We start from the raw sequence: 13,500 nt of genomic DNA, 5'->3' as shown, positions 1-13,500 counted from the left end.
CCGATCGGACATGGTGTTTGTGGAGTACCTTGGACCATTTAGGTCCAAGGAGAGGGGCATTGTGCCCGATCGCACAAGACGCCTGAAGGAGTGCTTTGGACTATTTTGGTCCGAGGAGATGCTAGGAAGAAGATGGCTCGGACCACCTTGGTCCGAGGAGCAAAGTGCAAGGTCCGAACGGACCTTGATTGAAGGAGTCAAATAGGGTGGTTTGAACCACCTTAAGCCCAAGAAGACAACCATTTGGTCCAAGGAAAGCCATGCACATACCACCTTTGACCTACGTAAAGCTTGGAGAATAGTCAACATGCATGAGAAGCTACGTCAAACTGTCCGAAACTACTTCAGTGAGAATTGGTCCAAGCATCCAGGAATCACTCAATCCTCACTTGAAATTAGGGATCAGTTATATTTTGAATGTTTATTTTGTAATATAAATATTAGGTAAATAATGGAATATCCCTATCAAAAGGGGATATCAGTTGAGAATCCCAGGTCTATAAATAGAGACTTGGGAGGATCGTAAAGGGACTTTTGGCAAAATCAAGAGTGAACTTGTGTTCTAGAGAGAGAAAGTGTTTTCCCTGAGAGAACCCCTTTTGTATTCTGAAATATTTCATACTGAAGAAACTCAGTTGACACGGTTCATCTGATCTTGAGTGTGATTACATAATAAAATCTCTAAGTGGATTAGGCTGTTACCGATCATCGGGGCTGAACCACTATAAAATCTCGTGTTATTTACTTTCATTAAAAATTGTCTGTTGTCGTTTATAATTCTCTTGAAGGTTTGTCGTAGCTGACGTTCTTACGTCATTGGCTAAATTTACAGTCAACATTTTGGTGCTTTCATTGAGAGCCTGAAGAGAAGACAGACAGTCCCTGAAGCATTATGGCGCCTAAGAACACCACCGCGGCCTCCAAGAGGGTAAGCACCTCCAGGGAGCATGCTAGATCGGAGAATCCTAGCGTTCAAGATCGTGAGAATGAGCCTAGAGTTGTGCTCGAGGATGCAGTTCCAGAAGTAGAGGAGCTCTAGGAGACTATGAGCGCATTCCAGGAGGAGCTAGCTCAGTTCAATGCTAGGCAGGAGGCCTTTGCTGAGGAAATGGCCAAGCAGAGGCAAGAGATGGACGCTAGGAGCGAGGAGATCCGTCGACAGCAAGAGGAGGCCGACAGGCGACATCGCGAAGCTGCGCTTGCTCTGGAGGCAGCTACGCAATTGACCCGAGCCAATGCTCAAGCTGCGCCTGGGGTGATACCCACTCCAGAAGCAAGAACCACAGAGGCTGGTCATAAGAAAGCTGATAGACCAGGAAGGGGTAGTGGTAACCCACCTGGTCACGAGGAGGAGGGAGTACGATCTCGCACTGCCTCTACCCAAAGGGGGAATTCTAAGACCCCCTCAAGGAGCCACAGATCAGAGACTTCCAGGTCAGGGAGTCATAAGTCTGGCAGTAAGAAAACACCTTCTGAGCAGGGGCACAACAAAGCTCCTCGTGGCAAGGAAACTTCACACTTCAAAGATGGGCATGGGCGTGATGAAGGTGACAATTACCACACCAACCAGTCGAAGGAGAAGAATAATAACCGACGAGGAGGAGATGATCAACCAGCTCAAACGGGGAAGCCACCATGGCATCCCAACCAGCGTAATGGCAAGGAGCACGCTCCACCTAGTAGGCCCTCCGAAAAGACTCGGAGTACGATGTTTGACCGGTTGGGAAAGAACACTGCTCAGAAAGACCTAAGGGACGTCATTGATGACAGAAGGAGGACCGCTCCGGTCGAAGGGCAGGAGCCAATCCGTCCTACCAGTCGAGTAGAAATACTCGATGTGGATACGCCGGATAGGAGTGCCCGACCAAGCGGTCCCGAAGGTGCATCCCAAGCAGTGGCCCCAGCCATCCAAGCCCACCTTGATGCTTTGACGGCGACAGTACAAAGTTTGTCAAAACAACCAGTTATTGATCCGGTAGACCACAGAAGTGGTAGCCCTTTTTGTGCTAGAATAAGAGCAGCCCAACCACCAAGGAAATACAAAGCACCGATATTGCCAGTTTATACAGAAAAGGCAGACCCGGTGAGACACGTTGGAAAGTTCGAAGATCAGATGGAGCTGCTTGGGGTGAGTGATGACTACCGTTGCAGAGTCTTCCCCACCACCTTGTCAGACACTGCCCAGGAGTGGTACTGGAAGTTCAAACCCGACTCCATCACCTCTTGGGAGAGCTTTAGGAAGGAGTTCTGCAGGAAGTTCAGTACTGCCCGAACCCCTCCTGTTTATGACAACCACTTGGTGGATATTAGGCAGGGTTAGGATGAGTCTCTCAAGAACTACATTCAAAGGTTTATGAGAGAAGCCAATCGGGCTACCGCTGTTGGAGATGAAGGGAAGATGGTTGCAATCTCCTCGAGTATTATTTATCGAAGTCCTTTGTGGGACAGCATTCACCGCCATCCGATTTCGACTTTACAACAGTTCTTGGACCGTGCAGATAAGTACATAAAGTTGGATGATGCCATTAAGAAAGGAGAGAACGGGTTGAACAACCCAAGTGGATCGGAGGATACTCCAAAGGATAGCGGAAATGATCAAAGCGGTAGTAAGAAACGTGGGAATAACGGTTCTGACCGCCGCAGTGAGAAAAAAGCTAAGTCTGGATCGAATGACAAACCTACGAAGTATGAACCTCGATTCACCAATTACACCACTCTTTTGGCAACCCGAGCGGAGATCTATCTAGCCAGCCATCAGGATGTCCCTTACCGGAGACCCCCTCCAATCAAAAAGGAAATGAGTAAGAGGGATAAGAACAAGTTCTGTCGTTTCCATGGAGACTATGGTCATGACACGAACGAGTGTAATCACCTCAAGGATGAGATAGAGTTTCTCCTCCGTTTGGGGAAACTAAAAAAATATAAGGCAGAGAAGACCCAGGGAGAGGGAAGCAACAATAATCCTGGGTTCAAGCGGCAACGGTCCCCACCTTTGCAACCTGAACCTGTGGACTTCACACTAGATACAATATGTGGAGGACCACATCTTGCTGGTGATAGCAACAAGGCGAGGGAGAGATATGCTCGCACCCTTCGTCATGAGTTGGAGGCAGCATCCACATCCGAGGTTATGACGGTGGAGGAGAGACCATCAAAGAACCCAAGGTATGAAAGTGAGTCCCTCACTTTCACTGAGGAGGATGCTAAACACGTGAGGTATCCTCACAATGACCCTCTTGTAGTGACAGTTCAAATAGCTAACATGAAGGTGAAAAGATGTCTGGTTGATACGGGAAGCTCCGTAAACATTATTTATAAGTCCTCTTTTGAAAAAATGAAGCTATCCATCAATGACTTGAAGCCATGCTCTCACGTCATTTATGGGTTTACTGGAGAGGGACTATCACCAGCTGGGACAATAAAGTTACCAGTCACCACGGGGGAAGCCCCCAAGCATGAAACCGTGATGACTGAGTTCTTGATTGTTGATTGCCCGTCTGCCTACAATGTGGTTATTGGTCGACCGCTACTCACCAACTTGCATGCGGTAGTTTCAATTTGGCACCTCTCTATGAAGTTCCCGACCAGCGCTGGCATAGGCTGCGTCCAAGGAGACCAAAGGGAAGCTAGGGAGTGTTATAATGCCTCCATAGCTAAGGCAAAGAAAGGTGCCAAGGAGAACAACATGATTGTATGCGTTGAAAGAGAGGAGGTGGATGAGATGGATGTAGACCATAATCTTGTAGCAATGAACGATGAAGAAGTGTTGAAGGAGTGTGGCCAGGAGAGCACTCCTAGTTTAATAGAGCAGAAGACCCCATCAGGTGATGAAGTCACCAAATAGGGCGTTGCCCAAAGCGAGGGAAGAGATATTGATCCTCGCTTTGGGGATTATGAGAGTGATGTGGGTCAACAAAGCAGTCATGCCCAAGCCTCTTCAGAGTCTTGCCTCCTCTAGCAGCCCAAGGATTCTAGCAGGCCCAACAGCCCATCCAAAGCCCAGTAGACCCAGCTCCTCCTGCCTTTCTCCTCCAGCCCGTTGACCCAGTCAACCAGCCACTTTCCTTCATCTCCACCTGCTGACGTGGCGTGCCCTCATTGGCTGCGCTTGGTCAATGGACCAGTTGCCACCAGCCACCTTTGGCCCAACTTTTTGTGCACTTTGGGCCTTGCAAAATTGCCATTTTGAGCTTTAAAGCTCATCTTTTTTGGTGTTTTTGAAAAAGGGCATTTTGACCATACACCAAAATAACTAGGTTAATATTTATAATAAGATTTTATTTTTCAAAATCATATTTTATTATTAATTTTTCAGATTTATTTTGTAAACCCCAAATTGTTGTTTAATTTCTTTTTAGTCCCTTTCTCCCTCTATAAATAGGGATTCTCATTTCATATTTTGTATGTAATTTTTAGGTAGCAAAACTCTACCAAATTTTAGTCTCATTTCTCATATTTTCTCTCTAGAATTTCATGAGAATGTCTAGCATAATAGGCTAATCTTCTTAGGAAGGTTAGGATGATCCTATATGCACTATGACTTTGTTTGGTATTTTGATTCACCATGTGCTTAAAGTTCATATATTTTAGTGATTCATTTTCTTTCATCTCTACTTCTTCATCTCATTATCTATATTTATGTTTACTAATAATATATAGATTTTGTCATGCACTCTCTATGTATTATCAAATTAGTGAAAATAATATAGATAAATATTTATCATTTTCTCCATCTCACTCATATATATGTACTTTTGCTAAAATCTATATAGAATTAGTCATGCTCTTTCTATGTATTTTATAAATAGTAAAAGTAATATTTGTGTTAGGTTTTATGTTCAATCTTTTATTGCATTATTGCCAATGGTATAATGTCATTTTTAGATTTCTCATAAGATTTATCTCATCTTTCCATGGTAAAGAATAATAATCACTTGAATACATTTTTGTAAAACATATTTGTGCTTCAATGTTAAATCTTCCAAATGATTAGTTGGGATGTGAACTTCTCATTTGTGTAACTTTTGTGAATCAAAGATCCAAATAAATAAGTATGCATATTGGTGACTCTTGAACCTTCCTACTTGTTACCTATTGTTACATCACACTTTATTCTATCTTTATTTCTAATCTTTAAATTTCAAAAACAACAAAAATATCACTTGTTCCATTTTCCTTACATTATTTATCTCTAACATTTATTTATTGATTAACTTTATTTCTTTGCCTCCTTGTGGAATCGACCGCCCGATCTATACTACGACAACCGCTAAGTGGAAGTCACATTTGAGCGTTAAACAGAAACAAATGAATGTGTAGCACCAGAGTCAATCAATACAGTAAAAGGAGAGCCAGCGCTAGAAAGCTGACCTGTCACTACCGAGGGACTAGCCTCGGCCTCTGCCTGCGTCAGGGTGAACACTTGAGCTGGAGTCAAGCTATCCACCTTCCCTGCTTCCCCTTTCTTCATTGTTGGGCAGTCTTTCTTGAGGTGTCCTACCACCCCGCACACATAACAGGCCTTAGCCCGACATTCGCCTGGATGGCATCTTCTGCACCTCGTGCACTCAGGATAGTTCCTCCATGAATCTCTGCCTCCCTGATGGCCACCCTGAGCACCCCGACCTCTCCTATCCAGACCAGGAGCAATCGAAGCATCAGGGGTCTTCCTCTTCAAATCACTTGGGCCTCCGCCCCTACCAAATCCAGAGTATGGAGGCACCGCTCTGTGGCCCTCCCGCCTTACTGCACTCTCCCTCCAGATCTTGTTCTTCGCTTCCTCAGCGGTAAGAGCCTTCTCAATAGCCTGGGCATAAGTTGTCCCCCCAGGAACTGTTGTAATCCTCACATCTCGGGCTATCATAGCATTAAGCCCTCTAATAAATCTATCTTGCCTAGCTGCATCAGTAGGCACAAGATTCAGTGCGAACTTCGCAAGTCTCTCGAATTTCAGGGCATATTCTATAACTGTCATGTTGCCCTGAACCAATCCCACAAATTCATTGACCTTCACTGTCCTGATGGCAACATTGTAATACTTCTAGCTGAACAAATCCTTAAATCCTTCCCAACTCAAAGTAGTAACATCCCTGGTCTACGATGCCACTTCCCACTAGATGCGGGCATCCTCTCTCAACATATATGTAGCACAAGCCATTCTGTCATGACCCTCCACCCTCATGAAATTCATAATAACAGTGACCATACTTATCCACTATTAATCCTTTAATGGATCTGGTCCTCCCTCAAAAGTTGGTGGATGTTGTTTTCTGAAACGCTCGTACAATGACTCCCATTTATTTCCAACATCTACTGGCTGTAAAATTGGTACCACTGTAGGTGGCACAATAGGGGCAGCACTCCTTGACGGAGCTTGCTGTCACAGAAGTTGGATCTGCTCATCCTGGTTCTGTAGCCATGCTTGCATGTCTGCCATGACCTGCTACCAATTCCCAGGGACTTGCGGAGGGGTCTGGCCCTGGTCATCATCCCTTGCCTCAGACCTACTGCCGGTAAGTCGTATAGATCGTCTTGGACGCATAGCTATCCAAGTTAATCTGAAATCAATGACTCGACGGTCAGACTATGATGACAAGGTAATAATCCTTCCATGATCCACCATTGGAACTCAATCATTAACAAGCAATCAAGATATAACAATTTATTCAAATATGTACATAGGTTGTATCTCTCTTGGAGATATCTTTCCTTATCAGAGCTGGTCGCTTGCAAGGGACATTGGCGCTAGTCACCTGGTACACCTTCGCTCTGCTTTCGACAAAGGTCGTGTAATTGGTGAATCTTGTCTTGTACCTGTTACTCTTAGGGCGCTTATTCTCAGACGTCTATGGCTCGTTGTTTGCCCTTGTTGACCCAGATTTTGGCCAACTGACACCGAGTCAGAATACGCTTGATGTGAATTAATGCATTGAAAAGAATCGAATGACAAAAAGTAATAAGAACACGATATTTTATAGTGGTTCGGCCCCAGGATCTGGTAATGACCTACGTCCACTCATATTGTTATTGATATAAGAATCAAAGGAGTGATCAAAGAACAAGGGTTCAATGAGTTTTACTAACCTCTGAAGAACAATACAATATTCCAAGAAGAATTACTCTAGTCTCAAATAATTCAAAAGCCAAAAAGTCCCCTCCCTTGAGCTATCTTTTTCTATTTATAGGCTCAAGGGGGATTACATGATTTAGTTGCCGATATTCTCTCCTAAATAATCGGATATTCAGGAGATTGTGTGAGTTAAATTCGGGATCTACAAAGATCTTTACAGTAATATTACATTGCATGCGGAACCATCGACCAGACTGGTCGTAGGTAAGACTGGACCGCTTACTGCTTCTAATACGTCTCTTGGTCGATACACTAGCAGAGCTCTTCCAGACGTCAGCCACGTGTCCAGGGATTACTTGCCACATCATCAATTCCAATTTTTTGGATAACATTTGCCCCTCAAGTTTATTTATTACGAGCAATAAATAAACTTTTTGAGCGAACGACCCTTCGGTAACCCCGTCTTACGTGTCAGAACCCTTCGTGTGTTCTTGGAAAAAGTAACCTACTCCTGTCTAATCATGACTTTTCGATTCCCCAGTAATAATTCGACGACTATTCCGCTTCCCCATACTTCGAAAAAGGGAAACTGATGATTACACATTTTTTATGCCACAGACAAACTTATATAACATCTCCAAACTTCCCTTTTTCTTTTTACGCACGCCATTGCCTTCTCAAGAAACCCTAAAAACCAGAGCTTTAATCTTCTCCAGAGACCGTTTTTCTGCATTTTCAAGACTCAGTCCGAGAGTTCCCTGACTCCCGAAGACTTTTTACCATTCTCGGCGATCTTCTATCCGGTAAGTCTTCGAATCTTTATGTTTCAAATTTTCATATTGCATGCTTCAGTTTTCTGACTTTTGAGTTCATCTGCTTCTGGTTTGAGATGCTTGTGAGTAGAATGTCTTGTAGGCGAAAAAGGGTTACGAGTTAGTTTAATAGTCGAGATCATACTTTTAGGACGTAAAATCGAAGTAAAATTTCGATCTTTAGGCTAGTTGGAAAATAGGTTTTTCCCGCCCTAAGGGGAGTTGAAAAAGCTTTTTTGAAAAACTTTTTACTATCATCCTTTGATCCGTTTCTCAAACTGCTCGTGTGGAAAAATTTAGCTTTTTGTTAGAATGCTGTTGTATAAAAGCTTGACTTTTATACTCGACCAGCGCCATTCTAAAAAGCCTTTAAAAATTCTCTATCCTCACCTCCCCATTCCTTTGTTTGCAGACTTTGATGCCAGATTTGTGGGGAGGTGAACGGCCCATCGACGACGATCTTCTCGCCCAGCTGCTCGAAGGCGAAGAATAACCGGCTGACCGAATCCACGAGATTCCCTTCTCATGATCCTCTTCTAGACCTCATCCTTCTCCATCTCAAATGGCCCGTTCCAAATCTGTAGGCAAGAAAAGACCTGAATTCGAGGATAGTCCAAACCCTCCTGCCCAGCCTGATTCGCAGGCTAGGGTTCCCTCGACCAGTGGTCGAGACAATCCTGTTCCTGACCCTAACATCCAAATTAGAGCCCGCCCTCGCCATCAGAATCTACCTGATGTTGAGTAATATATCTCCCCGACCAGCGTAGTGACCCCTCGGATGGTTGCTAACTATTTCAGGAAGTATCCTCTCACAGGGGTTACCAGTAGAATTCTTGCCGCAGACCAAAGGGCTAACTTCCCCGGAGGTATATACAGCGCTTGGTCTCGGTATCACATAGAGGCAGGGGCTTTCCTCCCTCTACATCCTTTTTATCAGGGGGTGGCTAATTATTTCGATGTCGCCCCCTTCCAAATTACTCCAAACGGATATAGAATGCTGGCCGCACTCTATATCTTGTACAAACTTAAAAAATGGCCTGAACCTACCCCCCACGAGGTCAATTATCTTTTCGACCTTAAATCCAACCCGCAACAATATGGGACGGGTTTCTTCCATCTTTGTCACCAGGAGACAAACTGGACGTTCCTGAGTGACACTACGCATATATCCAACGTGGGGCAGTACAGTAAGGAGTACTTCCTTACTCCGGACATAACCAGCAACAACCTGACCTTCGCTCGAGGAGGTAAGTGCTATCTTTTACTAGTCGATACTTTTAATCAAAGAGTCTCCCTTTATTCTTCTCAAACTATACTTTGTCTTTCAGGCCCATGGTTACGTCCGACCCCAACACCAAACATGGTGTTTTGGTCCAATGCACTGGCCAGGATGACGGACGCGGAAAAAAGTGTCAAGTCCCTGGTCACTGATGAAAACCTGAGGCTGTCTGGCCTCCTGGCTCCTCGCCATGAAACAAGAGGACCCGTGGAAGCCGATGCCACTGCCGAGGGGGTTCCCGAGCAGCAACCTTTTGCGTCCCCTCCCCGAAGGAGGCCGACGGGGGTTACAATCAGGGAGCCCACGGGCAATCCTTCCGCAGAAAGGCCTTCTGCTCCCCAAGGCAAAGGGAAACAAAAGGCCAAAGAGCCGGTTGTGGACTTGGGGGAATCCTCTGATGAGAACAGTAAAGTTATTTTGCTTTTAAATAGCTTTCCAATTCCCTGTCATTTGTTTGATGGGGAGGGCAACTTTACATATACTCCAAATCTAGGGCCAGAATTCTTTGTGCCAGATAGTGAGTGTGTGACTAATAGAGTCAATAATATAGCGACCAGTAGTTGTAGCTCGGGTATTACTTTGTGACCTTCTTTTCTGTTTTGATAAAGAGTCTTCATCTGCCTTTATCTTTACCCTTTGCATGTTTTTACTTGTGTGCAGATATGGCCACTCCCAACATCTTTGACCTATACCAGGCTGAGGAGGAAGAGGAAGTTCCTCAGCTCCGGTGAAAGTCGTCAAGGAGACACAACAGCGAAACCAGCCAGGGACCCGCCAAAAAGAGTCGAACAGAAGACCCTCCCAAGGACGTGCCAACTGGGCAAACTTCTGCTCATCCTCCGGCTCCTGCTGAGAAGCAGACTCCTCCTGCCCCGTCAAACCCTCCGGCTGCGCCCACCAGGGAACAAAACAAGCGGGAAGAAACTCTTGGGGCCAAACTCTCGAGCCATGCCTTACGAGCAGCCAAAGATTGCCTCGCGCACATCGCGAAGAACGACCGCATCAAAAATGCAATGGTTGAGGCAGAGAGTATGGCGGTCGACCAAATTCTGAACAAGACTCTGAACGAAATAGCCACCGTAAGTGCCTCTTTATCTCTTAGGCCTTAGTCTATTATTCTTTGCAACAGGTTCTAACTTTATCTTATGTCCTCAGGCTTTGCTGTCTGCAACTGCTGCTCGTACTTGCACCCAAGCCACCATCGAACAGGCTCGGGCAAAGGCTAGGCACCAAGTGAAAGCGGCCGAGGAACTTTCGGCTGTAGAGGCCAGGCATGCAAAGGAGTTGGAGGCGATGGTTCAGCAGAGGGATGCCGCGGTGACCAAGCTATCGGAGGCTGAAGCTTCGAAGGCTGCTATAATAAAGCAGAGGGAGGAGTATCAGGAGGCCAGCCGAGTCCAGTATCGCGAAGGCAAGAGACTGGGTGAGGTGCTTAAGTCTAAGGACGAGGCCATCGCTACTCTTGAGGGCCAAGGGGAGCAGCTGAGGCTTGACAACTCTAAAAATCTGGAAAGATATAAGAGGACGACGCTCCAGTGTTTTTACAACTTCTGGAAACACAATCAGGGCACTGACTTCAGCTATCTTTCAGAAGATGTTAGCACTGCCGAGCTGGCTCGCTGCACTGCTCAACTGGCTGAAGAGGAGGCAAGAGCTAGGGTCCCTGCTTCCCCAAGCATTGCTGGCGTAGAGGAAGAAGGAGTTGCTGAGGATGCTGCCAACCAGAATGCTGAAAAAGACCCTCCTGCTCCCAATGCCTCTTGAGCTTTTTTTTTATTATTTTTTCTTTCTTTTGATTACACGACCTACGGGTCGTGATGTAAAGACAATACCCTTTTTTTTGAATTTGCTGCATGGGCAGCAAACTTTTCCTTTTATTTGAACAGTTACATCCAAGCAGTGATGCTTGCGGTGTAAAAGATTGCATCATGATGCTATAACATTTTCATTTATTATGACATTTGTTCGTATGACCGAACTTAGCATAGTACTTTGGCTTGATTTAACAAAATATAAAATTTGAAAAATACTCTAAGTACCTTAGCATGCTTTCACTCATTTTGTTCATGTGTTTACGTACCTCATGGTACGCTTTGCTATCGATGTGCCTTATATGCCCCCCAAGTGATCGAGGAGCTTTAGGTCCTTGGTCACTTGCCTTGACCATGACCTGTTCGAACATTTCTGCTCGCGTGAAAAAGTAATACTTGTAATACAGCAAAGCAACACACGTAATGAACAAATACTTGTAAATATAAATTCACAAAGGTTGGCAAGAATGACTGGCTGCGCACAGTCCCTTATAATCTCGTATTAAAAATGGACTAAACATGTCTTTACAAGTGATTCTAAAATAGAATCTTACATATACGAGCGATTAGCCATACAACGTGGCTAACCCTCTTTGCAAAACTTGTAAAAAGTAAAATTTAATACAAGCCAGTCCTTTAAAAAGGACTGTTCACTGATAATACTTGCGCAGGTGTTCTCCATTCCAATAACGTGGAACGAGATCTCCGTTTAGGCGTGCAAGTTTGTAGGTGCCCGGATGAAGGACTTCTTCAATCTGGTAAGGTCCTTCCTAATTAGGTCTGAGTACTCCCGCAGTGGGGTCGCGGGTGTTTAAGAAAACTCGTCGTAGCACCAAGTCTCCGACGTTGAATTTTCTTTCTTTAACTTTGGAGTTAAAGTACCGGGTGACTTTTTGCTGGTATGCAGCAACTCGGAGTTGGGCCTTCTCCCGTATCTCATCACCAGTTTCTTGAGGATTTTTGGAGCAAAGTTCAGAGGAGAGTTGGGTTAGGCTGAGCATCAAGGATCCTAAGCTAGGTTTGAGGAATTGGCAGAGGTTTAGCAAGAACTCACCAACACTTAAGGTAAGATTCTGTAAGTTCCTTCAGTTTTGGTTTTGGTGTTTAGAAAAGATATCTAAGCTGTGTTGATGGGGAATTCTAGGGAAGTTGGAGCCAAGGGTTGAGGAAAAGCAAGCCAAGGAGGTTTAGAGACAACTTGAGGTCGAAGTTCCATCAAAGGTATAAATTCTAAGCCTTTAACTCTGATGTTTTGATTGGTTTTGCTGAGTTTCTAAGCTTAGGGACAGCTATGGTGAATTTTGGGATTAGAGATGCATGTGATTGAGTTCTAGGTATTTGGGGTGCTTGGGATGAGTGGAGTATGTTTATAAGGTTGTTTTTGAAGTTGGCAAAGGTTTGGAGAAGTTTTGGTTGAGTTTGGTTTGAGGGAATCGCAGGAAGAGAAATTTGGAGTTGGCCTGTTTGTGACTAGCGCTACAGCGCTAGCCTTTGGGCACTATAGCGCTAGGCCATGCATGCTGAGGGGATTTTGCTTCTATTTGTAGCACTGTAGCACCCTCCTAAGAGCGCTGTAGCGCTGCCCTGTTTTCATGAAGGGATTTTAGGGTTGTTTGCAAGGGTTTTTGACCAAGTGTTTGGGGTTTGATTCCACCACCTTGTTTGGTGGAACTAGGACTTCCCGGGGGCTCGAGTTTGGTCCTGAGGCTAGGTTTTGGACTTGAGGTTTGATGATGACATTGGCCTATGGTTGTGTATAGGTGAGCACTAGGGCTCGAGAGGGACCGTGCTCAAGGAGTCAAGTGATCAGAGCTAGCCAATTGAAAGGTAAGAAAACTGCACCTGGTTATATGATTGTAATGGGACTAAGTGCTCCCGATATTTGTATCGTGTCAATGATGGTATTATGCCATGGGACATGTGAAAGTGACCTAAGAGTATCGTACATAATATTTGCGCACAGGGCGCGGCTTGGCCACTGGTAGCCGAGGACAGCTTAATATTCACTGAGCTCGGTTTAAGCGGGCCGGAGTCAGTGGGATAACGGAGGGAGTGGCCTGAGGGCGCTAGCCCTAGTTATCATCTGTGAACTAATATATGATATGAGTTGATATGTTTAGTATGTTGAATACTTGATTATACTGAATGATTATATGGCTGAGAATATGTGATGCAATATGAGATATTGATTTGTTTGTTGGTTGCTTATGCTCTGTTGTTGTGTTTTCTTGCTGGGCCTTGGCTCACGGGTGCTTCGTGGTGCAGATAAAGGCAAAGGCAAGTTGGACCAATCCTGAGGCGGAGAGTTGCGGGGTTGAATGTACATAGACAGCTGTTCGATCGCCATGGTGGAGGAGTGGATCAGGACAGGGATTGCCTAACTGTCTGTTTTGCCTTAATATGGCTTGTTATTGTATCTAAACCTTATGCCTTTTGTAAACGGTCTTTAAACTTGATATTTTTGGGATCCCGTGTAAACAGGAAATGCTTCTTCACGAAAATGTGGCTTTTGAGACCAAAACATTTTTA

Source organism: Humulus lupulus, chromosome 7 (assembly GCF_963169125.1).
Source record: "Humulus lupulus chromosome 7, drHumLupu1.1, whole genome shotgun sequence".
Classification (NCBI taxonomy): Eukaryota; Viridiplantae; Streptophyta; class Magnoliopsida; order Rosales; family Cannabaceae; genus Humulus; species Humulus lupulus.
The sequence above is the reverse complement of the archived record's forward strand: the minus strand, read 5'-3'. Positions refer to the sequence as shown.